This window comes from Bos grunniens, chromosome 7, assembly GCF_055505025.1.
Source record: "Bos grunniens cultivar Pamir isolate PY7600 chromosome 7, Bosgru_T2T1.0, whole genome shotgun sequence".
NCBI classification, from domain to species: Eukaryota; Metazoa; Chordata; class Mammalia; order Artiodactyla; family Bovidae; genus Bos; species Bos grunniens.
Genome location: NC_141171.1, coordinates 85,838,621 through 85,866,475, shown reverse-complemented (window position 1 = coordinate 85,866,475; position 27,855 = coordinate 85,838,621). Strand labels below are relative to the sequence as shown.

Genomic DNA, 27,855 nt, shown 5'->3' with positions numbered 1-27,855 from the left:
TTTTATATTTTAGAACACTACATTGCTTAATCTAGCTATGATAAAAGACAAACTCCTCTGTTTTTCATCATCTGAAAAAAAAATGCTCTCTCCAGCGGAAAATTCAAAGCAATTGGAAGGGTGATGGGAAAATGATCAGTTTACCGGCTGCTCTTCAAATCAGGTGATCACTCTTTGGAGACATGCTTATATTTTAAGTTTTGTGAATACCAAAAGCATCCAGTTTACTGATATTCAAATTCAGTATAAAACTAACCTCACAACAAGTACATTTTGGTAGTTTTCCATGACACCACTACTGCTACTACTATCATTAATAGAACCACTAATAAAATTAAATATATCATCTACTATTAATGACCATTTGGTGTCATGAATTGAATATGTGTTTATATATATATATATACAAAATATTTATATATATATCCAATATATATATATATATATATATCCAAATATATATATATATCCAAAAAATATATATATATCTCCAAATATATATATATATCCAAAACACAAAATTTTAATAATATTTCAAAATCTAATAAAAATGTCAATGATAATACAAGACAAATTTTAAAGGATTTAAAGATAATTTCTCTTTATAATTATCCTACTTTAAATTTTAGCCCTTTATTTCATTAGTATGTCTAAAGGAGAATTATATTAATTTTTTTCATTCTTTCCAAATAAATCTGTTCCCTTTAGTCTGTATAGGAAAAGTAAAATGAGCAACCACTGAAGCACTTTATTACAAAACATATTTAAATCATTATTAATGGTTACATTTTTATTCCTTTTACTTTTTAACAAAAAAAGATCTGAACAGACAGATTGTCAAAAAAGATATACAGGAGGCAAATAAGCATATGAAAAGTCATACATCATCAGGGAAATAAATAAAACAGCAATGAGATACCATACGTCTATTAAAATGGCCCAAAATTTAGAACACACTCAGGTCCAAATGCTGGCTATAATGTGGAATCATAGGACCTTTCATTTACTTCTAATGGGAACAAAAAATGGTGCAGTCCCTTTGGAAGATTATGTTGGAAGTTTCTTATTAAACTAATATAATCTTACTTTATGATCCAGCATTCACGCTCTGGTGTTTACCAAGAGGAATTGAAAACTTATGTCCATACAAAAACTGCACACAGATATTTATAACAGTTTCATTCATAATTGTCAAAACTCAGAAACAAGATGTCCTTCAGGAGATGAATAAATAAATAAACATCCAGATAGTGGAATATTCAGTGCTACATGAAATAAGCTATCAAGTCATGAGTCATGAAAACACATGGATGAAACAAATGCATATTAATAAACAAAAGAAGCCAAGGTGAAAATGTGACATAATATATGATTCCATTCATATGACATTCTGGAAAGTCAAAATTATAGAGACAGTAAAAAGATCAGTGGTTGCCTGTGGTTAGGCGGGAAAAGTAAACAGTGCACAGAAAATTTTTAGGGCAGTAAAACTACAGCATATTATACTATGATGGTAAATACATACATATCATTATATATTTGTCCAAATACATAGAATACACAATACCACTAAGGTAAACACTTTGGAATTTGGTTGATTTTTAAAAAGTAAATGATAAAACTTTTATACATATGTCCTCATCATTTTAGAAAACATGCAAACTAAAGTATCCAGTGCTATGCTGTGCTATGCTAAGTTGCTTCAGTCGTGTCCGACTCTGCGTGACCCCATAGAAGGCAGCCACCAGGCTCCCCTGTCCCCGGGATTCTCCAGGCAAGAACACTGGAGTGGGTTGCCATTTCCTTCTCCAATGCATGAAAGTGAAAAGTGAAAGCGAAGTCACTCAGTCGTGTCCGACTCTTAGCGACCCCATGGACTGTAGCCTACCAGGCTCCTCCGTCCATGGGATTTTCCAGGCAAGAGTACTGGAGTGGGGTGCCATTGCCTTCTCTGAAGTATCCAATAAAATTATGGTAATTAATGCATTTTGAATAAAATTTTACATTCTAGTAACATCAATATTAAACTATAGATAAGAGCACAATAAAACAAAAATGGTAGACGTTTAATAGTATCATTAAGGAATTATAAACCATGATATACAAAGGGTTACATTCCTTATAATCTTGTAGTGGGCTGAATGGTGGTCTCAAAAAAGATATTTTCATGTTCTAATCTCCAATGCTTGTGAATACTTATCTGGCGAAACATGAAAATAAGTTAAGGATTTTGAGATAAAGAATTTGAGCTAATTATTCAGGTGGGCAATAAATACAATGACTAATAAAAAAAGGAATCACAGGAGATTAGACAGATGAAAGTACGAGGCAGCATGACCACAAAGGCAGAGATTTAGAGTAATGTATGCATAAATCCTGGAATTTTGACAGTCAGCCGAAGCCAAAAGAACCTCTAAAGGGAGTATGGCTCTGCTGACATCTTGTTTTTGGACTTCTGGCCTCCAGAATTCTAGGAGAAAAAAAATTAATTGTTGTTTTATATTACTGCATTTGTGATCCTTTGTTGTAACAGTCTCAGGAAACAATACAAAGCCCTACCAGATAAGATTCTTTTTCATATGGAGTCACATGAGGAATATAGCTTCTACTTGCCCAAACAGGAAATCTTTTTGTATTCCAAATTGAGAAGGATAATAATCAATGTGTACACCTATTTCCTAGGTTTTATAACAAAATACCTGGTGGTTCAGAGGTTAAAGCATCTGCCTGCAGTGCGGGAGACCTGGGTTCGATCCCTGGGTCAGGAAGATCCCCTGGAGAAGGAAATGGCAACCCACTCCAAAGGAAATGGCAACCCACTCCAGTGTTCTTGCCTGGAGAATCCCATGGAGGGAGGAGCCTGGTAGGCTACAGTCCACGGGGTTGCAAAGAATTGGACATAACTGAACTACTTCACTTTTACCACAAATCACATGGTTTAAAAAACAGAAAATTATTTCTTTACAAGTTTGGAGACCAGACCAAAATCAAGAGGTGGGCATGGTCGTACTCTCTCTGATGGTTCTGTGGGAGGAATTCTTTCCTGCCTATTCCTATTTTCTGGCTCATCTTGGTGAGCCTCGATGTTTCTTGGCTCATATATGCATCACTCCAATCTGCTTCACTCTTTTCTCTGCTTGTCTGTCTCTGTGTTCAAATTTATATTCCTTATAAGGACACTGGCATTATTGGATTAAGTCCCACACTACTGTTATCTTCACTTAATTACATGTGTTGTTGTTGTTCTTTAATCTCTGAGTCATGTCTGATTCCTTGCGACCCCATGACTGCAGCACACCAGGCTTCCCTGTCCTTTATCTCCCGGAGTTTGTTCAAACTCAAGCCCTTGAGTCCTCATCAAGAGGCTCTTTAGTTCCTCTTTTATTTCTGCCCTTAGGGTGGTATCATCTGAATATATGATGTTGTTGATGTTTCTCCCAGAAATCTTGATTTCAAATTGTGTTTCAACCAGATGGATATTTCAAATGATGTATTCTGCAGAGAAGTAAAGTAAGCACGATGACAATATACAGCCGTGACCTACTTTTTTTCCTATTTGGAACCAGTCTGTTGTTCCATGTCCAGTCCTGTTTCTTCTTGACCTGCATACAGGTTTTGCAGGAGGCAGGTTCGGTGGTCTGGTATTCCTATCTATTTAAGAATTTTCCACAGTGTATTGTGATCTACACAGTCAAAGGCATTAGTGTAGTCAATGAAGCAGATTTTTTTTTCCTGGAATTCCCTTGTGTTTTTTATGACCCAATGGATGTTCCCAGTCTGATCTCTGGTTCCTCTGCCTTTTCTAAATCCAGCTTCTACATCTAGAAGTTCTCAGTTCACATTCTGTTGTATGTGAAGGATTGAAGGATTTTGAGCATTAAAGGATTGAAGCCTAGATTGAAGGATTTTGAGCATCACTTTGCTAGCATGTGAAAGGATTGCAATTGTGTGGTAGTTTGACCATTCTGTTGCATTGCTCACTTCTTTGGGGCTGGAATGAAAACTGACTTTTTCCGATAGTCCTGTGGCCACTGCTGAGTTTTCCAAGTTTGCTGGCACTTTAACAGCTTCATCTTTTAAGATTTTAAATAGCTTAGCTGGAATTTCATCACCTCCACTAGCTTTATTCATAGTGATACTTCCTAAGGCCCACTTGACTTGATTATCTGGGTCATGAAGATCTTTTTTTGTATAGTTCTTCTGTGTATTCTTGCCACTTCATCTTAATATCTTCTATTTCTGTTAGGTCCACACTGTTTCTGTCCTTTATTGTGCCTATCTTTGTATGAACCATTCCGTTGGTATCTCTAACTTTCTTGGAGAGATCTCTAGTCTTTCCCATTCTATTGTTTTCCTTTATTTCTTTGCAAGTTCACTTAAAAAGCCTCTCTTTTCTTTCCTTGATACAAAACTCAAAAAGTAGCCAAAAAATACGGGCTAAAAGAAACAGTCTCTTTAGTATCAACTACTAGATTATTATTGTTCAGTCACTCAGTTATGTCCAACTCTTTGCAACCCAATGGACTGCAGCACACCAGGCTTCTCTGTCCCTCACCATCTCCAGAAGTTTGCTCAAACTCATGTCCATTGAGTTGGTGATGCAATCCAACCAGATAGGGTAAAGATTATCCACCTTCTATGGTGGACCTGGTTGCGTTAGTCATGTCTGAGTCTTTGTGATCTCATAGACTGTAGTTCACCAGGCTCCTTTGTCCATGGAACTTTCTAGGCAAGAATACTGGAGTGGCTAGCCATTTTCTACTCCAGGGGATCTTTCCAACCCAGGGATCAAACCTGAGTCATTTGTGTCTCCTACATTGGCAGGAGGATTTTTTTTTTTTTTAATCACTGTACCACCTGGGAATCCCATCTTCAATGGTAGCTGTTGCTATTTTGTGCCACAGCATCTGCTGTAGGCAATCATAATTTGTGGTACACAGTAATGGATCATCCATTACTGTATCACTCTGAGTGACGTGACTTAGTGCACGACTTAAGTGTATTGTTACTATAAGTGTTAATGGTCCTTTGATTTTGCCTATCAATATAGTACTAATTTAATATTTGTAATATTGTGACAATGTGTTATAAGATAATGAAAATGAGAACCATAAAGATACCTATATGGCAGAAAGTGAAGAGGAACTAAAAGCCTTTTGATGAAAATAAAAGTGGAGACTGAAAAAGTTGGCTTAAAGCTCAACATTCAGAAAACGAAGATCATGGCATCCGGTCCCCTCACTTCATGGGAAACAGTGGAAACAGTGTCAGACTTTATTTTTCTGGGCTCCAAAATCACTGCAGATGGGGACTGCAGCCATGAAATTAAAAGATGCTTACTCCTTGGAAGGAAAGTTATGTCCAACCTAGATAGCATATTATAAAGCAGAGACATTACTTTGCCAACAAAGGTCCATCTAGTCAAGGCTATGGTTTTTCCTGTGGTCATGTATGGATGTGAGAGTTGGACTGTGAAGAAGGCTGAGCGCTGAAGAATTGATGCTTTTGAACTGTGGTGTTGGAGAAGACTGTTGAGAGTCCCTTGGACTGCAAGGAGATCCAACCAGTCCATTCTGAAGGAGATCAGCCCTGGGATTTCTTTGGAAGGAATGATGCTGAAGCTGAAACTCCAGTACTTTGGCCACCTCATGCGAAGAGTTGACTCACTGGAAAAGACTCTGATGCTGGGAGGGATTGGGGGCAAGAGGAGAAGGGGACGACAGAGGATGAGATGGCTGGATGGCATCACTGACTCGATGGATGTGAGTCTCAGTGAACTCTGGGAGTTGGTGATGGACAGGGAGGCCTGGCGTGCTGCAATTCATGGGGTCGCAAAGAGTTAGACACAACTCAACGACTGATCTGATCTGATACAGATATTACCATACATGAAGGCTAAGTAAATCTGTTACATTTATGGAAGGTCATATGCAACTGCATAGGGAAGTATAACCAAGACAGAGCATATTACACAATATACAGGAAGGAATTGGGACTGCCATGATAGAGAAACAAATACTAAAGTACACACAGGTACCAAAACTCACAGCTCTAGGACAACAAAGGCATGAACCTCTAAATCAAGCAAAGGGCTTTGTGTTCCATATAGACAATTATGCTCAATCACAAATAATGACAGCTGAATTATTTTGGATATACTACACAAACACATTATCCTATTTTTTTCCTTAATTATTCTATGAATCTGAGTTAAGTAACATTTTCTGATTTGGAAGTTAAACCTGGGGAAGAAGTGAGCATTTTGATATGAGATGTATTGGCCCGGTGCAACATGTAGCATCAGATGGTGTGTCAAATCAAAGCAACAACAAAACCTGACCCAGTTCTAACATATATGCTTGGAAAAATGCACTTTGATATCACCTACTCATACAAACATTTAATAAAACCACAGAAAACATAAAAGATTACTGATATCGTGTCCAAATACAAAGTAGACTTTGCCAATCAATGTGCATATTCAATAGACGGTGCAACTAAAAAGTCTAAAATTTCATTCAACTGTAGGGTTCTTAACAAAGAAAATGCAAAGTCATACTTACTAAATATTCTCCAAACGTTATAGCCTATATGCAAAAAAGGAGTGTGATTTGTGTACGTGTGATATCTAGGATATCATAATAAACATCTTTGGTTGTCTCAAAAGTTGCAGAATCACTTATTGATATATTTTGTACATTATAAAAATGTCAAAAGATAAATTTCTAGACCTGTACCTACAAGACTGCTATCATTGTGGCTGGTCATAAAGATGTTAAAATGTGGGCCTAGCATGAAATCATATTTTCACAGCGTGGGGAAATAAGAATGACCTTCTCTAATTCAAAAATGCACTGAGAATCAGAAAGGAGGAAAAATAAACTCAGTAAAAAGATATATACATATATATATACACATATATATATATATATATATGCTGTTTCTTCAAATAATCTGATAATCTTTGAAGTGGCTATAGTCTAGGAAAGGATGAATTGATTGTACAAGGGTGTCTGATGTTAGCGTAGGTCACAATACAATGTATACACTAAAAATGACTCATTTGAGATAATAAGACCGTTTTAGAACTCATATATACAAATATCACTAGAAAAGGGAAGGTGAGTTAAATAGAACTTTCTCAACTTCTTCATTAAGACTGTAACTTAAAATCCAGTTTCATTTTCAAGAGTTCAAATTATCAAAAAAAAAAAAAGAGTTCAAATTATCTCCCTTCTCAAATTTCTTTGAAAAACAGAGGTTTAGCTAATAAAAACATTCAATATGCTTTGTAGTATGGGAAAATAATGGGCATTTAAAAACATGAATAGCCTATGATGAATAGACATAAAGAACATGATTAACAAACAGCTGGTCTACCAAAACAATACTGTAGATATAATGAGTATAGACATTTTCAGTGACATGGAAAGTGATTCCCGCAAGCCAAACTTGCTGGTGCTAGTAAGTAAAATCCTATCAATTGCACTCTCAAATGATTTTGTTGAGACTACAGTTGGAAATCATCACACTGGACTGACATCAGAAATCAGTGTACTGTGAGGTTGATAAGAGCTGAACTATAAATCAAACTGAATTTTATGTTTGACTGAATTCAGGTTTACCACTACATAAGAGAATAGTGTCCTAAATACTTTAGGTGGCTTAGAGAAGTATTATTAGAAAAGGAAACAAGGAGTAAAAATAGCCTACTGTATTACAGTATAGAAAGAAATATGTCATTAAATATAGATAATATTGGTTTAATTAGCCATATGGTATCAAATAATCTTTTTTCTTTGTAATAGCATGTAGGTTTGGAGCAGCACTGAATTCACAGCAAAATTCAGGGGAAGTACAGAGATTTCCCATATACCCTTTGCCCCAAAACATGCACAGCCTCCCACACTGACAACATGCCTCACCAGAATGGTACATTTTTTTAATCAAGGAAGAACCTAGACTAACACATCCTAATCAACCAAAGTCCATAGTTTGCATTCAGTTTCATTCTTCGTGTAGTACATTCCATGGGTTTGGACAAATATATAATGACATTTATCTATCATTATGATATCATATAGAGTATTTTCACTGCCCTAAAAATCCTCTGCCTATTCATCTTCTCTTAAAAAACACTAGCAACTACTTATCATTTTACTGTCTCCATAGTTTTCCCTTTTCCAGAATGTCATATACTTGGAATCATACAGTATATAATCTTTCAGATTGATTTATTTTACTTAGAAATATGCATTTAACTTTCATCCATGCCTTTTCATGACTTAATAACTAATTTTGTCTTATAGCTGAATAATATTCCATTGTCTGGATATACCATAGTTTATTTATCCATTCACCTACTGAAGGACACATCTTGGTTGCTTCCAAGTTTTAGCAATTATGAATAATGCAGCTATGAATATTCTTGTACAGGTTTTTGTGTGAACATAAGTTTTCAGTTCCTTTGGTCAAATACCAGGGAGTGCAATTGCTGGATTGTATGGTAAGAGTATTTCAGTTTTTCAAGAAACTGCTAAGCTGTCTTCCACAGTGGCTGTACCATTTGCATTCCCAATAGCAGAGTAGTAGAATTCCAGTTGTTCTGCCTTCCACAGCATCTGGTGGTGTCAGTGTTCCAGACATTGGGCATTCTACTAATGTGCAATGGTATCTCACTGTTGTTTTAGTTTGCATTTCTTGGATAATATATGATTTGAGGCACCTCTACACACACCTGTTGGTCATCTATGTATCTTTTGCAGGGGGGAGGTGTCAAAGTCTGGGCCCATTTTTTAATCTGGTTTTTCATTTTCTTATGGTTGAGTTTCAAGAGTTCTTTGTATATTTGGATCCCAGGGAGGCCTCAAAAACAAACAAACAGAAAAAGTTCTTTGCATATTTTGGAAAGTAAGCCTTTTAGAGATGTGTCTTTTGTAAATATTTTGTCCCACCACTGGTCTTCTTAGTGTCTCTTCTGTATGTTTTTTTTTTTTTCCCCTATTTTACACTTGGGTAACTTGAAAATATACAGTAACATAGCCTATCTAAGAAGAGTTTCAGTTCAGTTCAGTTCAGTCGCTCAGTTGTGTTCGACTCTTTGCAACCACATGGATGGTAGCACGCTAGGCTTCCCTGTCCATCACCAGCTCCTGGAGTCTACCCAAACTCATGTCCATTGAGTCGGTGATGCCATTCAATCATCTTATCCTCTGTCATCACCCTCTCCTCCTGCCCTCAATCTTTCCCAGCAAGAGTTTAGGAAGAGTTTAAAAACATTCAGGCATGGGAGGACTTGTTGACAATCAACTTTGGTGACAAACTAACCCCTGTATCCTGTGACCTAGAATTTTACCATTCCTTGGCATACAATGGGGCTTCCTTGGTGGCTCAGATGGTAAAGTATCCACCTACAATGCACAAGACCTGGGTTTAATCCCTGAGTTGGGAAGATCCCCTGGAGAAGGGAATGGCTACCCACTCCAGTGTTCTTGCCTGGGGAATTCCATGAGCAGAGAAGCCTCATGGGCTATAGTCCATGGGGTTGCAAAGAGTTGGCACAACTGAGTGTAACACAAGCATAAATGAATAAAAATAGATTCATTTTTTTATTCATGCATTTTCATACATGCATTTCTCTGTGTATACACACATGTGTAAGAGCAATTTTTATATGAGGTCAAAGCTGGAAACAATTTAAATGTCCAGAATAGTAAGTGAATAAGCTAATTTTGGTGTTTATATAATACCATTCTGTCAAGAAAACGAGTGAACTGTACATGCAACAAAAATGAATCTCACTTATATAATGCAAAGTGAAATAAGCCAGATACAAAAAAATGTAGATTATAAGGGAAAAGAGGTAAAATAAATTGCTATATTAGGTGACAGAATAAACATTTAAACATATCTCTCTAGTTTTCTCACAGATATTACTAGTATAATTAATCTTACTATTAGTTACTACTAATTGTCTCTGTTCATTGGTCCTATTATTGGTGTGTTTAAATAACAGCATTTATTTAACAGGAAACTAAATATATAGGTTAATACATAATATTAAACTCACATTTTTATATTAAAGCATGAATATATGCATAATTATTTAATATATTACATTGTTCCCCCTCCTTTTTTTTTGGTCTGGTATGTCTATGTCTGAACTGGATCATTAAAAGTTGATTATCATAGCTTACAAAAAGTACCTAATAGAACAAACCAGGATCTATGGATTTCAATCAGAGCTCCCTGGAGAATTTTATATAAGTGCTAAACTTTTTATACTATAAAGCAGATGTTTTACAACTGAAATTTTTCCTACTATGTGAGGAGAATAATCTCACATATCTGCTGTATGATTATAGCCCAGAACACATTCTAAACAGGAGGAAGGACCAGGGGAGCTTCTCTTTCTCCTTCCAACTTCTTTGTGTCACTTGATTGCCTATATCCTTGAAATTAGCAGAAAATCCTAAAAATGCTTAAGATCTCTAAATTTGTACAGGTTTTACAGTGCAATCTTAAATGTCAACTCATGTATTACATATTAATTATACATGAAGTATATAAGTAGATATATATATTATTTTATATGTGCATGTAAATACATTCATATATATTTATGTATATATAAGAAAGTTCTATCATTTGTGATTATTTTCTTACATAGTATACCATTCTATACTCACCAAATAATCAGTGATACAAGGATTATTTAGATCAACAGTAAATTGAAGGTGTGTAAAAATCACATATAGCTAGTCTTATAAGTAGGAAGCATAAGTTTGTGATGAATAGGATTATGAAATTACAGACAGAGTGAAGCATATTTAACAACTGATAATTTTTCAGGTACACATTGTAGTATGAAGCAAATATCAATGTGAGATAATGACAGGTAAGACAATATGATTATGCTGATAAAAGATTTCTCAAATTTATATTCTTTCTCTCTTTATCTGAACAAAGATGCACTCAGTTTTGAGGTTAGAAGCATAATAAAAGTAAAATTTATAAATACCATTTTTCCTGGTATAGGGTAAATTCCATACAGTGGCTTTTGCATCTGACCTTGTGGAGATCAAATTCTGAATTTGCCATTGTAAACTTTGTTCGCTTAATGTTTTAACTCGTGAGCATCAGTGACCATTAAATGTAAGACTGAAAAAATAATATTGACTCTTTGCAACCCCATGTACTGTAGCCTGCCAGGCTTCTTCACCCATGAGATTTTCTAGGCATGAATAGTAGAGTGAGTTGCCATTTCCTTCTCCAGGGTGTCTTCCTAACCCAGGGATCAAACCTGGTCTCCCACACTGCAGGCAAACTTCTTACCATCTGAGTAACTGGGGCAGCCACATAAATTTGATACGATCTTTAAAATACGCACTGAAAAGAACTTAGAAGAGAGACTGAAACATAGTAATAAGCTTTTATTTTTATTTATATTTTTGTTAATTAAACTTGAATAAAACAAAAAACCTGGGGCTTCCCTGGTGGCTCAGATGGGAAAGAATCTGCCTTCAATGCAGGAAACCTGGGTTTGACCCCTGGATTGGGAAGATCCCCTGCAGAAGGGAATGGAACCCACTTCCGTATTCTTGCCTGGAGAATTCCATGGATAGAGGATCCTGGGGGTCTACAGACCATGGAATTGCAAAGAGTAGGACATGACTGAATGACTGAACTGAACTGAGTACTAATGTCTTAGAAGTAGCTATGGCATAATTTGAAGAAATCCTTTTAGGATAGTGCTATAAGAAGTGGTTGACTGAAAAATTATGTTTCATGTTAAAATACAAAAATAAAAAATCATATGGGGGATAAATATTAAGAAAGTTAAAAAAACAAAAATATTATTTTAAAGCAATGAAGAAGTGGTTAATGAAAAAGGCAACAAATGTGTAGAATTTTTAGGTTATAAGACAATTTATATTTAGAACACAGCACATTATTAGGCTCATTAAGGGATTAAAAGATTAAAAGAAGCACACAAAGAACAATTTCCCCAGAACTTGAAAGATGCTCAGATTCAGAGTGTCTAACTCTTAAAGGACAAAAGCTTTATTAAAGAAAATAGTAAATGAGAATATTAATATGTGTTTTATGTTTTCACAAAGTTATGATTATATTTTAATCTCTTTGTTAGTAATTACATTTTAAAATGCATTATTTAATTATATATAAAAATAAAATTCAGTATTCCATGCAATTTGTGCCACTTACTAAAATCACTACAAAAATAGGAAAAAGATAATGACAAATAAGGCATAAAATTTTATTATAATTTTACTAAGTTTCTACCATTCTATGACTGCTTTCCTTACTGTGAAATTATAAACATGTAATTTGTGTTAAAGATGTATTTATGTTACTACTTTTTATCTCAAATGAAAAACATTGATAGTGATACAAATTTTATACTGCTCATATTTACTTTTTTAATACATGTCAATATTACTAAAATTAAAACTGGAGAAATATTCTAACCCTGTTCTCCTTGTCCACGGAATTCTCCAGGCATGAATACTAGAGTGGGTAGCAATTCCCTTCTCCAGGGTATCTTCCCGACCCAGTGATCGAACCCAGGTCTCCTACATGGCATGCAGGTTCTTTACTGTCTGAGCCATTAGGGAAGACCCCTTTAGTATAAATGACTACTAGTTATGAGACAATATGGAAATGAATGATGCCAAACCTCTTTACTTCATAGACTTTATAAAAAACTAGGTCAATAAATAGCATAAAGAAATATTCATGTATATATAAAGCCACTTATGAAATAAGAAAGTGACTATAATTCTTTCATAGTAATTAATTGCAAAGGGAATATTGCATAAGTAAACAAGCAGAATTAATTAGATAAAGCTGGGAAATTTTCCCAGAAAAGGATTTTGATTAGATCTTAACCAAAGTTTTGTGTTTTTTTTTTTTTTTAATAAAAATCTGTCTTGTATATGTATACATCAGGAGACTTTAGAAGGTATGAACCTACACATATAATAGAAGAATCTACTCTATCTCTCCAGTATCTCTTAACAATGTCATAGAGAATTTGTTACAGAACTATTTTTTCTATATTACATTGATGCTTTTTGTTTATTTCCCTCTTACTTGGCTGTACAAATTGAGGTTATGGGGTCTTTATAAATAGGTGCATATTAGCTGAACTAAAGCAATTCATGAAGTAGATTGGAGAGGGCATTTTGACTACCATAAACAAAATAGGTTTAGTTTGAAACCATTTCAAAATAAGAAACCATGTGAAGCCAGATACTTCAATGATGTATGTGTAGAGAATTTGACATATTCATTAAGATAATGTTGCCCGTTTTGAGTTCACTGGATAATGATTAAAACAAAAAATTGCTTTTCCCATGAAGCACAAATTGTTTCCCAAATGGAAAAAAATCTACTGAAAATGGAACTGATATTCCAAAATGACCTTCTATGATAATCAAATATTTTTATCTGCTTAAATGGCTTGCATTTGGAATGGGAATGGCAATAAATTCCTTTAACTTTTTTCACTCAATACAAAGAGAAGAAGCTTGGTCAAAATAGAAATAGTAAATATAAAGACAAAAACAGTAATCTTAGACAAATCTACAATCTGTCTCAATACATTATTTTATAGGAGCCTTGGTATTTGCAGTATGCTGCATTTGCTGAGCAGTCACTTAAGTCTCAAAAGGAACAAAAGTACTTTGCAAATTTAAATGAATCTCTTCAGGGACTGCTCTAACCACCATAAAAATAGCTATTGCATTTCACCCCTAGGTAGTTACAAATGAAAGTGGAAGATAATTTTAAAAAGTAGCTAAAAGATGGTAGCTACAGAGAAACACTACACTTAATAGTTGCTGCACAGTGAAGTTAAGTAGGCAAAACATAAGCATCTGACAATTAGGTAATTGACCAAGGCTCTCCAACGGAACTTCCTGTACTTCTTCATTAGTTGTAAAATATGCTACATTTTGTGTGCTCAGTGGATTAGACTTTTTGACTTCAGATAAAGATTTCTGCTTTACTTAGCTCCTTAGACACAGATAAAACAGAATAGCAAATAAAAAGCTAATAGCTCACTATATTCTAGAGATGAAAATAATGCATATTTCACAAACAGGTAAGTTATGATCTATGCCATGTTATGGAAACCAGTTACATGATAACTGTTATTATTTACTTATTCATCTATCCATTCATTGTTTTGACAAAGAATATTAGTTGCCACTTATATATCCAAGTAGGGTAGGGTTAAAGGGGCATGCCATGGTAAAAGCTGATGTGGTCACCCTCTGGTTTTAACAATCTTCATTTATAAATAAACTATAAGATGCATCCTAGACTGTAGGAAATTTGATACAAGGATCTGAGGTTTTGGACAGAAATGGATATGATGATGTGAGGCTGCCAGATTTTATTCCAATCTGTGTTGTGTTCCTAACACTGTTTCCCAGGAAAAGTTTGTTTCATCAGAAAGATACATATCCACCTACTGTGAGGTATTACTACTATGAGGAAACAGCCTCCTAACTTCAAGAATGGTAATTTGTTTCATTAGATGTTTAACATAAATGCATTAATATGCAAGACCTGGGGTTAGTACCTGCTGTGGAGTAACACATCCTTAGGCGAACTCAGAGCAATGTAAGTGAGGGCACAAATAACAGACCAGCAACTCAGAGACAGTACTAGAAAACCTAGATTTCTCTCCCTGATAAATTCACTTCTAAGGAAAGGAAGTATAGAGGATTAAAAATTGGGTAGTAACACTGTGCTCTTTTTTGAGTGTGTAGCTGAAAGACACACATGGAGATTAAAAAAAAAAAAATTTAAAAAACCCTGCAAACATTTGGCTCTGTTGCTCTCTCGTGAAAAATCATGCCTACAAATTTAGGTCATAAGTAGATTATTTTCTAAGACCCCAAAGATGAGGATTTCTTGAGGATTCTTCATTCTATCCAAATTGCTACTGTCTTCATATCTTATTGGACTTGGGTCTTTCAGACCTAGACTCTCTAGTCTTTCAGTTTTTATATATTGATAACATTTCGAATCTTATATATATGTTACTTACCTGAAAATTATAGAAGGGAACATTCATACCTGCCCTGGCCCACAGAATGATGACGGAAATGTAAGTGTTATTTAGCCAAAAAGTTCCTTTAGGTTTTTCCGTAACATCTTACAGAAAAACTTTGAGGAACGTTTTGGTCAGCTCAATACATTCACCTCTACATTGTCTTTCAGTACCGAGTCTCCTGTTCATCAGAATTCTTGGGGTCTCCAAGAGAAAGTGGCACCAGATATTCTTAAATTCAATATATATGAATTGTTCTCATCCCACAGTACCAGCAGGAAAGAGAAAAGAGTTAATAAGCATCTCTGCTGATTTAAGATATAATCTGGTCTCCTCTCTTATTCTGTGAGTGTTTTTCCATCTACTCTGTAAGTAACAAAAGAATGGTTGTTTGATTAACAAATTGAATGTATTTCTTGATTATTCATCCTCATGTGCTTCTCTTTCTCTTCCTTCTTCCATTCTTCTTTTCTGACCCTTAATACACTTGATATTTCTGAGCAAGTTGGGCATACATGTAGAAAATCTGCACAGATTGTTTTCTCTCATAAAGGAAGTAACAGCAACCAGAGAGGTTATAAGGAGAACAAATGAGTAATGAATGAGGTATTACAAAGGGAATTTCTCCCTTGTCTTATAAATCTTAGTCCCTCGCCCCAAGAAAAATGTTCCTGTTGAAATTACTGCATCTTATAAAAAGATAAAATCTTATTAAAATCAACAATAACAACAAAATGAAAAGAAAACTTTCTTGAAATGGTTGCCAAATGAATCTCAGGTGAGAAATATACTTTGTATCACATAATTTTTACTGAGACAAACAAAAGACATAATGGTTACAAGTGTTTTGAATGTAATTTAACTTCCTAAAACAAATTCAGATTGAAATACTAGACTCTTATTCTGTTCTACTGTTCTTCTGCTTCCAATATCTTTAAAATTAAAATTTTAAACCTAGAATGGTTTGCTTACTGTTGTTGTTACGCTTATTGCCTTTATTTGACTAGGGTAATAGGCCTTCTTAGACTTGCAGATTTTTAAGAGCTTTACTTAAAACTCTGTTTTACTCAAATGATACCCAGAGGATGCTATTTATCCCTTCAGTGCCTATCTACTCTTATAGAGAAGATGAAAACATAAGTTGATTATAAAATCTCATGGTGAAGTAAAAGGTTCTATAGCAGTACATTTCAAGAGAAACCTCAATGTTTGAAATAGGGGCTATATATTTTAGTTTCTGATGGGCTCGATAAAGGACAGAAATGGTATGGACCTAACAGAAGCAGAAGAAATTAAGAAGAGATGGCAAGAATACACAGAAGAACTGTACAAAAAAGATTTTCACGACCCAGATAATCATGATGGTGTGATCACTGACCTAGAGCCAGGCATCCTGGAATGTGAAGTCAAGTGGGCCTTAGAAAGCATCACTATGAACAAAGCTAGTGGAGATGATGGAATTCCAGTTGAGCTATTCCAAATCCTGAAAGATGATGCTGTGAAAGTGCTGCACTCAATATGCCAGCAAATTTGGAAACCTCAGCAGTGGCTACAGCACTGGTAAAGGACAGTTTTCATTCCAATCCCAAAGAAAGGCAATGCCAAAAATGCTCAAACTACCGCACAATTGCACTCATCTCACATGCTAGTAAAGTAATGCTCAAAATTCTCCAAGCCAAGCTTCAGCAATATGTGAACCGTGAACTTCCTGATGTTCAAGCTGGGTTTAGAAAAGGCAGAGGAACCAGAGATCAAATTGCCAACATCTGCTGGATCATGGAAAAAGCAAGAGAGTTCCAGAAAAACATCTATTTCTGCTTTATTGACTATGCCAAAGCCTTTGACTGTGTGGATCACAATGAACTGTGGAAAATTCTGAAAGAGATGGGAATACCAGACCACCTGATCTGCCTCTTGAGAAATTTGTACGCAGGTCAGGAAGCAACAGTTAGAACTTGACATGGAAAAACAGACTGGTTCCAAATAGGAAAAGGAGTACGTCAAGGCTGTATATTGTCACCCTGTTTATTTAACTTCTATGCAGAGTACATCATGAGAAATGCTGGACTGGAAGAAACACAAGCTAGAATCAAGATTCCCGGGAGAAATATCAATAACCTCAGATATGCAGATGACACCACCCTTATGGCAGAAAGTGAAGAGGAACTAAAAAGCCTCTTGATGAAAGTGCAAGTGGAGAGTGAAAAAGTTGGCTTAAAGCTCAACATTCAGAAAACGAAGATCATGGCCTCTGGTCCCATCACTTCATGGGAAATAGATGGGGAAACAGTGGAAACAGTGTCAGACTTTATTTTTCTGGGCTCCAAAATCACTGCAGATGGGGACTGCAGCCATGAAATTAAAAGATGCTTACTCCTTGGAAGGAAAGTTATGACCAACCTAGATAGCATATTCAAAAGCAGAAACATTACTTTGCCAACAAAGGTCCATCTAGTCAAGGCTCTGGTTTTTCCTGTGGTCATGTATGGATGTGAGAGTTGGACTGTGAAGAAGGCTGAGCACCGAAGAATTGATGCTTTTGAACTGTGGTGTTGGAGAAGACTGTTGAGAATCCCTTGGACTGCAAGGAGATCCAACCAGTCCATTCTGAAGGAGATCAGCCCTGGGATTTCTTTGGAAGGAATGATGCTAAAGCTGAAACTCCAGTACTTTGGCCACCTCATGTGAAGAGTTGACTCATTGGAAAAGACTCTGATGTTGGGAGGGATTGGGGGCAAGAGGAGAAGGGGACGACAGAGGATGAGATGGCTGGATGGCATCACTGACTTGATGGACGTGAGTCTCAGTGAACTCCGGGAGTTGGTGGACAGGGAGGCCTGGCATGCTGCGATTCATGGGGTTACAAAGAGTCGGACACAACTAAGCAACTGATCTGATCTGATGGTATCTATATAACATTTCCTCATGACTATCCTATATTTTTGAGCAAATTGATTGTACACTTGAAAAAATGTAATATAAATATCATTAATTTACAAATTGGAACCAAAACTTGAAATATTACAAAATGTCACACTTTTCCTGTTAAAATAACTTTGTTTCCTTTTTAAAGGAGAAATAAATGCTTTAAAAGTTCAATAAGAATTTAAATTCAATATGGTGGTCTTAAAAATTATATTTAGAGAGTTCTTTCCTCCTGAAAAATTCCACTGAAATTACAGTAAATATATGAAAAAATAGAAAGGAAGAATAAACTCAGAAGAGCACAGAGAAAATTATAAAAACCACTCTGTCTTATTCTGTTCAGGCTGGTATAACAAAAATACCATAGACTGGGTGGCTTATAAATAGTAAATATCTATTCCTCATATTTCTGGAAGCTGGATGGCACAAGGTCATGGCACTGGCAGACTTTGTGTCTAGTGAGGGTCCAATGCTTAGAAGGGCTGACTTTTCATTATAATGTCACATACTGAAAGGATACTAATCTTTTATAAGGACACTAATCACATTTGTGAGGGCCCAGCCTGCATGACCTAATAACTTCCAAAGACCTCATTTCCTAATACTATCATTTAAGGTTTGAGTTTCAATATATGAATTCTTGGGAGACATAAACATTGAGACCATAGTAGCTGAACACATTTCCCCACAAAAAAATTTTCTAGATACTTTAAGGTAGATGGAATTGAGGAAATAAATAAACCAAACTGAAGAAAATTCACCCACAGAAAAATCTCCAATACGTATAAAACACATTCTGCTCAATGAACTCTACTATATTTAGAATTAGCCGGTACAAAGGACTGTAACTAGTGGAGTGTGATTTTTTTTTTCATTAAAACTAAAGTGGGATTCCTTCAGAAAAGCAAAGATACACTAGGGAGTAGAGGAGGGCTCTAAGAATACAGATCAGTGCTTCAGAATAAATCTCATCTTAACTTGGCTATGGAGAAGGTAACAGCTTATTGCATCCATTCCATTTTCACATCTAAGTAAAACCTTTTCAAAAATATGTGTAGAGGGGTTCCATGCAGGTCTTATGGACTTAACAGGTGGCTCAGTGATAAAGAATCTGCCTGCCAATGCAGGAGATGCAGGAGAAGAGAATTCGATCCCTGGGTCAGGAAGATGCTCTGGAGGAGGAACTGGCAATTCACTCTAGTATTCTTGACTGGAAAATCCCAAGGACAGACAAGCCTGGTGGGCTGTAGTCCATGGGGTCACAAAGAGTTGGATGTGACTGAGCATGTAGACACCCATGCAAGTCTTACATTCCAAGGGGAAGACTGTTGGGGAAATATACTAGAAGATGGTCAGTCACTTTCATTAATTATCCTAAGCTCAATTAATAAAGAGAGATGGAAATTTAAAAATGAACAGTAGAGAAAAGTAAAACAATAAGGTAGAAGGTAAAAAATGAACAAACAGAACAGACAACAGCAGAAAAAGAAGAAATAATTTTGGAAATATAATATTTAAAATTCTTATAAATATTCTTAGATTAGAGAAGATTGTATATCCTTAAAGCAACGGCAGGTTTTTATTCAAAGGCAAAAAAAAAAAAAAAATCAGAGAAAGAAAGTATTTCTGAAAATTAAAGTATGATAATCCAACCAGTCCATTCTAAAGGAGATAAGTCCTGGATATTCTTTGGAAGGACTGATGCTAAAGCTGAAACTCCAATACTTTGGCCACCTGATGTGAAGAACTGACTCATTGGAAAAGACTCATGCTGGGAGGGATTGGGGGCAGGAGGAGAAGAGGATGCCAGAGGAGGAGATGGCTGGATGGCATCACCAACTTGATGGACATGAGTTTGAGTGAACTCTGGGAGTTGGTGATGGACAGGGAGGCCTGGGGTGCTGCAATTCATGGGGTTGCAAAGAGTCTGACATGACTGAGCGACTGAACCGAACTGAACTGAATAAAACATTTGGCTTTCACTTTGGAGTCAAAAGTCAAAGTCGCTCAGTAGTGTCTGATTCTTTGTGATCCCATGGACTGTATGGTTCATGGAATTCTCTAGGCCAGAATTCTGGAGTTGGTAGCCTTTCCCTTCTCCAGGGGATCTTCCCAACCCAGGGATCAAATCCAGGTCTCCCACATTGCAGGCAGATTCTTTGCCAGCTGACCACAAGGGAAGCCCAGGCTAAAAGGCGTGTCACTCTCATCCTTATAATGTAGAAGACCCAGATTAACTTTAAAATTCATGACCTCTTTTCAAACCCATTGGAAAGCTGAGGTCACAGAGGGAAGAACTGGCCTCAAATATAAGGAAAGATGGGTATCTGTGGGGAGAGAGGAGATGAGAGCACATACATGCCCAAGGAATATAAACCAGACATCTGAAAGATTTTAGCCACAATAGCTGATAGGTTTACTTAAGTCAACTCCAGGGTGTTGGGCAGTGTAAAGTCCTTGGAGCATCACAAAATTGGGGTAATCCCCATTCTTTTGTAAGTTCTTTCTGAACAAAACCTATTAGATATTCACAGAAAATATCAGGAAGACCACTAAGCAAGTATCCAATATGATATAGACCTGGGAGAGGGAAACTGCATGTATGTAGGCAGGATAGAAGATTCTACTCAGAACTTTTCACCCCTACATCTCCTATATTTCCTCTATATAATTTGTGAAGAGAAGAGCAACAAACACTGTCACCCTTAGATTTAAAACTCATTGTACTGAGTAACAGAAAGGGAATAGGAAAAAAATGTTCCTGGATAAGTGGCTCTGGGCCACATACAACCATGGGAGAGGCGAGAAAAAAGAGAGTGCAACACCCCTGAGACACAGGGACCTGGAGCTTGCCTAAAAAGGAGGTTTAATTAAAACAACAAAGAATGCTCAATCTTCACAGTTCCTCCAACCACCAAGTTACCAAGTGCTGAATGAGAAGTAAAGTGAAAACTGTTGGAGAGGAATAAGAGAAGAATAAAAAAGACTCTCTGAGACACAGATGAAAGGGGAAACTAAAAACTCAGAGTGCAAAACCAACTCTAAATACAAGTTATTACTACAGAAATTTATAGAGTATGGTGCCCTGAGAATAAATATAGCTGCAACAAATTTTAAGCCCAGGTGATCTCCCAAACCAGTAAGACAATGATTGCAAGACCGAATAAAAACCAAGAAACAAAAATATGCTGTCCATAAGAATCCCATTTCAAATATAATAGAAAAGGAAAAGAGAAATATATACCAGTTAAACAGTAATAAAACAAATGCTTTTTATTTTATACAGCAACATCTTTAAAGATGATTACTATACAAATATCAGACAAAGTAGCTTTCAGTTCAAAGAAAATTACACACACAAAGAAAATCACAGGTACCGAAAGACATCATATATATAATGATGAAGTGGTCAGTTTTCCAAAACATATAGTAATCTTAAATTTGAATGTATCTAAATATGAAATTTCAAAAGAGTAAAAGTGAAAAAAGAAATAGAAATGGTAAAACTATAGTTAAAGAGTTCAATGCTCTTTTCAATTGATAATCAATTGATAAGACAGTTGCAGAGAAACTTCACTCAACAAAAGCAGAACAAGCTTTCTTTTCAAGTATATAGGAAATGTTCTTCAATACTGATCTTATTCTGTATCATAAAACAGCTCAACAAATTGATAAGAATGAAAATCAAATGAAGTATGTAGCTGGGACAGAAAAAATGTTAAAAGTCCGTAAAAGCAAGAAATATGGAAAATCCATATTTTGAATTTAATTTTGAAATCAATTAATTCTAAATAACTTATGGTCAAAATACTCAAGAGAAAAAATATTTTGAACTGAATTAAAAAAAAGTAACACCAAAAAATTTAAGATGCATTAATATCAGTATATAGAGTAAAACTTACAGCATTAAATGTATTAGACAAGAAGAAACACCTCCAAATGAGTTATCTTAGTTTCAACCTTAAGAAACTTAAGAGAAGTGCGCTAACCAAACTGAGACATAAGGAAGGTGAGATAGAGAAGACAGTGATGATGAATAAAGTAAAAAGAGTAGAAAAGCAATTTAAAAACTAGGTTTTGAATGTTTTAATAGAATTCATAAATGTTTTCAATTTCTGACAAAAATACTCAAAAAACAAAATAAAACAAATAAACACCAGAGACGATACAAATTACTGACACAATGAAAGAGAAGAAAAGATACCATTTAACATGTGTTTAAAGTAGTATACTAGGAACAATTTTATGCTCATAAATTTAACACTTTACATGAAATTGTCATAATTCTTTGAAAAATACAAATTATGAAGTCTCACTCAAGAAAAAATAGATAACCTGGGTGTCTTTTTCAGATATATTTCTTTTTAAGAAACTGAAACTTATTCAAAATGCTTTGATTAAAGAAAACCCCAATCCCAAATAATTTATTATTTCTACTAAATATTCACTTTTTATACTCTCTTCTAGAAAATAGGGTAGGGGTAACTATTTTCCAATTATTTTTAGGAGCTTTGTACTGCCCTACTACTACTACTATACAAAGATATTACAAGGAAAAAATTATACAAATAATCCTCATGGACATAAACTCAAATGTCCTCCACAAAAGACATCTATATATCAATCAACGTGATTCATTAACAGACAACAAGCTCAAGATCCTATGAATACATGCAGAGAAAACATCTGAAAAAACGACAAGTTTATCAGTTTATGATAAACTCTCAGTAAATTTGGAATAAAAGGAGATTCCTTCACCTGACTGCTGCTACTAGGTCGCTTCAGTCATGTCCAACTCTGTGTGACCCCATAGAGGGCACCTCACCAGGCTCCCCCATCCCTGGGATTCTCCGGGCAAGAACACTGGAGTGGGTTGCCATTTTCTTCTCCAATGCATGAAAGTGAAGTCGCTCAGTTGTGTCCGACTCTTAGCGACCCCATGGACTGCAGCCTACCAGGCTCCTCTGTTCATGGGATTTTCCAGGCAAGAGTACTGGAGTGGGGTGTCATTGCCTTCTCCATCCTTCACCTGACAAGGGTATCTAAAATAAGCACTGCTAACATCATACTTAATAGTGAAGGCCTGTATGCTCATTGCTAAAATCAGCATCCAGGGAACAGCAATCACTCTCCTAATAGTCAATATTGTGCTGGATATGCTAGCCAATATGTTGATAAAGTGAAATAAATTCAAAGAACACAGAATATAAAAGTAGAGATAACCATTTTCTATTCACAGATGAAAACAATTTTCTGTGTGGAAAATCTGAAAAACTCAGGAATTTTTCTAGAATTAATCAATTTTATCATCAGTATATAAAGTCATACTAAAAATACCAATTTTATCCCTACCTACTAGCAATGAACAATTGTAATTAAAAAAATAAATTTTGTTTACTACAGTACTAAATAAAATTGAAATATTAGGTAAATACCTAACAAAAATATGTTCAGAATCTGAATGTTGAAAACCATAAAGCACAAAATGATTAAGCAACAAGTAACTGAAGAGAAATACCATTTTCTGAGACTGGAAGCCTCAATATTAGCAAAATTATTCCCAATTCGATCTGAAGATTCTGCGCAATTCTAATTAAAGTTCCAGCAAGATTTTTGTAAATATCTGAAGGCTGACTGTAAAATTTTATGGTAAGACAATGAAACTTGAATTGACACAAAATGACTTTAAAACTGAAGAACAAATTTGGAAGATTTACATATTTCAATTTAAGTGTTTACTATAAGCTACACTAATTAAGTTACTCTGGTATTGAAAAGAAAATATATCCATAGATTGATGGAATGGAATTGGAACTAAAAAATAGATTTCCCCAAATTTAGTCAACAGAATATTTCTAAACAAAGTTATAAAGAAATCTACAAGATGCCTCTCCTTCTCCCCTTTTTCGTCTTCCATTTTTCTTCCACCCCATCAACCCTCTCTCTCCAACAAATCATAATATATATACCGGAATCCCGGTTCAGTGGCTCAAGCAGCTCAAGAGACTGTCTACCACCATCTGCAGGTTCATCCTGGGCTCACCAGTTCCCAGATATTATTGATGCCAGAGTTGATCATAGTCAGGTGCTCCAGGGAGAGGCCCCAGGCAACAACCGATAGGTTTTCAGGGAGTCCCAGAGACAGGAGTATCTTGGGATATAGAGCTCGTACACCCAGTCTCCACCCACTTTTTCATACCTTGCTGCTGCTGCTGCTGCTAAGTCGCTTCAGTCGTGTCTGACTCTGTGCAGCCCCATAGACGGCAACCCACTAGGCTCCTCTGTCCCTGGTGGTAGCTGAATGCCTCCTTGCTGGGCTCTGTGTAGGCCACCTTGAAGCGAATGATAACAGCTTGGCGAAGAGCTCCTTCATGACACATTGAGATGGCCTGGGGTGAGGTGGTGGTCTAGACACCTTCTCTGTCTAGAGGAACTCACTAGGTGTGAGGCGTCCAGGCTGTGGTTTAGGAACACACTGTCTGTGGTGAGGTACACGGCATAGCGCCACCGGCTTCCTCAGGGCGGGTCTGCAGAGCGCACGGACTGAAGGACGTGGTGCGCACGTGCGCACAGCGGGTTTTTTTTTTTTTTTTTTTTTACCTGCCTCTTTCCCACTCTGGCAGTCCAGGTTGTTCCCCAGTGAGCGGCCCACGGCAGACCCGAGACCAGGCCTGCTTGACCCGTTGGATGTAGTTCATTGGTAACTGCAGGGCCTTGACTGGATATCCCAGGCAGAAGGTGTCATGCTGATCCTGTGCTGGATGCTGCTGGGGCTGGAAGAGGAAATTAACAACAACAAAAGTTCCAGAAGGAGCGCTTGAAGGTAAGGCATATCTGCAACCCTCTGAAGCTCAACGCCAGAAAAATCATCTGGTGCTGGGTGCAGGCCTTGAGCAGGACCAGCAGGAGTCCGCTTTTGTGGAGGATACTGGGGGCGGAGGAGTTGTAGGGATTAACGGGCAGTCTTGCTCAGAACCACTGGAAGTCATCTCTGAGCCCAGTTCCACGTCTTGCTTGGAGACGCCAGTGCTGAAGACGCTGCCTTTTCTCACCCAGCGGGCTTTCAGGGGCACTTCAGTCAGCAGCTTCCTGCTCCTAAGTGCACTTCTCTCCTCCTTGTCAGCCCTCCCCAGGCCAGGTGGGGCTGTGGTATCCACTGCTCGGAGGGCCCGGGGCTTATTGGGCTCACCTGTGTCCACTCAGAGCCGCTTGCTAGAAAAGGCCTGGCGGATGTCGTTCCGTCGCTAGGTAGTCACAGGAGCTGCCTCAGGCCAAGCCTTGGGGAGAGAGGGGCAAGACGCAACACCGAGGGCTCCTGGCTGCTCTCCGCTGGCTTCCTCCTTGTCCTGTGCGGTAAACTCCCACCATCTGACTGGACTATTATAAGAAATATTATGTATTGTGCTGTTGCCAATGAAGATGGAGGACATTTTTAGGCCCCCACGGACAGAATGTCACAGACGGCTGTTTTCATAATATTGGTCGTCTGCCTAACAAAATGGCTGCTCTTGTTTTGGAAGTTAAGCGTCTGCTCATCCACCTGCTTCATGGACGTGTAGTTTCTGAAAACGATGGCCACAGTCAGATAGCAACCATGGCAGATGTCACAGGTGACATCACATGCTTGGTGTCTGCCATCGACTGGGTGAGCTCCAACATTGTCAGGGCCTGGTACTGCTGGCTGCCCTGGCTGCTTAGCAGAGCAAAGCAGGCATGAAGAAGTGCAGGTAGGGAAAGGGGACCATGTTCATGCTGGCTTGGGCAGGTCAGCAATGAGTTGTTCAAGGAAGGACAGGCCCACTTATGGTGGGCAACGCCAGATGGGTCAGGTCACGGTAGGTGGGCAAGGTCAGCTTTATGGTTCTGAATCAAATGTAATGGAGAGAATAATTATCAATGCAATAGGTCTCATTTGTGTTTTCTACTGGCTGGTGGACTGAGTAGGTGGTGGTGTAGGGCTCCACTTTCCTGTCCAACACCTCAAGCAAGGGTGCCCTGCGAAAAATATTTATGTTCCTATCTGGATAGTCCTGGATCTTGCTGGTGAGGAGAGTACCATCCCAGATCCATCCAGCCCCTCCACGGCAGGGAGTGAGTTATCTGGAAGCCATACAGGCAGTGACAGCTCTCAGCCTCCTCCTTCAGGACTTTTAAATAATGCAAAACTATTTGTAGCTCAAAGTGAAAAATATAAAACTATAATATATACAAAAATGTTCTTTTTAGAAAAAAAATTTAGGAGAAAATTTACCTATGATATGAGCAAAGAGATATTAGATCAAACAGCAAAAGTATAATCTATTAAAGAAAATAAAAGATGAACTGAACTTTTTATAAAGATAAATTGAAATTTTTTAAATTAAAATTACTTTTCTGCCAATGATACCATTAAGTGAATTGAGAGAGATACAGTCAAAGAAAATATTTACAAATAAAATTTCCATCTCAGGACTTGCTTTCAAAATATAAAAACAGATCTAAATCTCAAAACTCAGTAAAACCAACAAAATGTGCTAGAAAGAGCTGAAGATAGATATCACCAGAGGTTATCACCAGAGAAGATGGAATTGTGGCAAATAAGCATAAGAAACTCAACATTATTAATCATTAGGGAGTTGCAAATTACCTCAGATATGCAGATGACACCACCCTTATGGCAGAAAGTGAAGAGGAACTAAAAAGCCTCTTGATGAAAGTGAAAGTGGAGAGTGAAAAAATTGGCTTAAAGCTCAACATTCAGAAAACGAAGATCATGGCATCCGGTCCCACCACTTCATGGGAAATAGATGGGGAAACAGTAGAAACAGTGTCAGACTATTTTTCTGGGCTCCAAAATCACTACAGATGATGACTGCAGCCATGAAATTAAAAGACGCTTACTCCTTGGAAGGAAAGTTATGACCAACCTAGATAGCATATTCAAAAGCAGAGACATTACTTTGCCAACAAAGGTCTGTCAAGCCAAGGCTATGGTTTTTCCTGTGGTCATGTATGGATGTGAGAGTTGGACTGTGAAGAAGGCTGAGCGCAGAAGAATTGATGCTTTTGAACTGTGGTGTTGGAGAAGACTGTTGAGAGTCCCTTGGACTGCAAGGAGATCCAACCAGTCCATTCTGAAGGAGATCAGCCCTGGGATTTCTTTGGAAGGACTGATGCTAAAGCTGAAACTCCAGTATTTTGGCCACCTCATGGGAAGAGTTGACTCATTGGAAAAGACTCTGATGCTGGGAGGGATTGTGGGCAGGAGAAGAAGGGGACGACAGAGGATGAGATGGATGGATGGCATCACTGACTCGATGGACGTGAGTCTGGGTGAACTCCGGGAGTTGGTGATGGACAGGGAGGCCTGGCGTGCTGCGATTCATGGGGTCTCAAAGAATCGGACATGACTGAGCAACTGATCTGATCTGATCTGAAGGTAAATTATACAGCTATCAAAATGCCAAAACAAGCAAAGTAACAATAACAGTACTGTCAATACCAATTTATATCAATAATGTAATGCACTAGAAGTTTCATATATTTCTATTAGAAATGCAAAACTATACAGCCACATTAGAAAGCATTTGGCAGTATTTTATAAAATCAAATGTAATTCTGCTTGCCATATGAACCAACAGTATTACTCCAAGGGAAATGAAAATGTATGTTCACACACACTCTGTGAATATTTATAACAGCTTTATTCACAGTCGCCAAATATTGAAAACAAAGCAAATATTTTCTAACCAGTGAATGGATGAACAAACTTTTGTATGTCCTTGCAAATAGATGTTTCCAAAATCTCTAATATAACTGGCTAAGTAAATGCAGTTAGATGCCAGATACTATACCTTCCATGATTCCAT

The 27,855-nt window shown here is 36.9% G+C and overlaps 1 pseudogene across 1 annotated transcript; it reads right to left on the bottom strand.

Annotated features, from left to right (window-relative positions):
• Positions 1–27,855, bottom strand: LOC147369918 (tubulin beta chain-like; annotated as a pseudogene). The gene is made up of 3 exons (XR_015168660.1): positions 27,841–27,855; positions 24,207–26,203; positions 1–2,470 (listed from the first exon to the last, which is right to left on the bottom strand). The product of XR_015168660.1 is annotated as a tubulin beta chain-like (transcript).